This window comes from Cryptomeria japonica, unplaced genomic scaffold, assembly GCF_030272615.1.
Source record: "Cryptomeria japonica unplaced genomic scaffold, Sugi_1.0 HiC_scaffold_697, whole genome shotgun sequence".
Classification (NCBI taxonomy): domain Eukaryota; kingdom Viridiplantae; phylum Streptophyta; class Pinopsida; order Cupressales; family Cupressaceae; genus Cryptomeria; species Cryptomeria japonica.
The window spans coordinates 33,417-34,027 of NW_026729485.1; the positions used below are offsets into that span (position 1 = coordinate 33,417).

At 50.7% G+C, this 611-nt stretch overlaps 1 non-coding gene across 1 annotated transcript; it reads left to right on the plus strand.

Annotated features, from left to right (window-relative positions):
• Positions 1-264: 264 nt before the first annotated feature.
• Positions 265-338, plus strand: TRNAM-CAU (transfer RNA methionine (anticodon CAU)). The gene has a single exon. It is a non-coding gene; the product is annotated as a tRNA-Met (tRNA).
• The last annotated feature ends 273 nt before the right edge of the window (positions 339-611 follow it).

Consider the following 611-nt stretch of genomic DNA (forward strand, 5'->3'; position numbering starts at 1 on the left):
GGGGAATCGAGCTGGCCTATAGAATGGTAGGGGGAGGAGATGCCGTTGGTAAAATGGGAAGGGGCCCTACTAGAACTACAAAGGGGTGGAGGGGCATGTTACGTATAGAATCTAGAACTAGAACTCCCACCCAACCCCTACAATTCTATGGGCTCGAGTCGAAGTGATGTTGAGGGATAGGCGGCCCGATTCAATTGTGGGTGGAAGATAGGTGCCGTTTCTGAAGAACTCAACTTCTGGTTTCTCTCGAACTATATGCCTACAAGCGGGGTAGAGTAATTGGTCAACTCGTCAGGCTCATGACCTGAAGACTGCAGGTTCGAATCCTGCCCCCGCGTTACTAGAGTTATGGAGTTATGCCCACCCACCAACTAGAATTGTAGCCCCTACAATAATCTACCCCCTTCGCGAACCCGAGTAGTTGGGTCGAATAATCTACCGACTACCAACGAATGAGAGGGGCCCGGGTTGGGTGGGACTATAGTTCCAGTCATATGAGCGATCAAAATGATCAATGGAGAGATGGACAGGGGCCCCTTCTATGCCTGTTCGGTCACTTCACCAGTCTACGGAGCCAGACTTTTGATCAACTCAAGGTAGGGTTAGGAAGG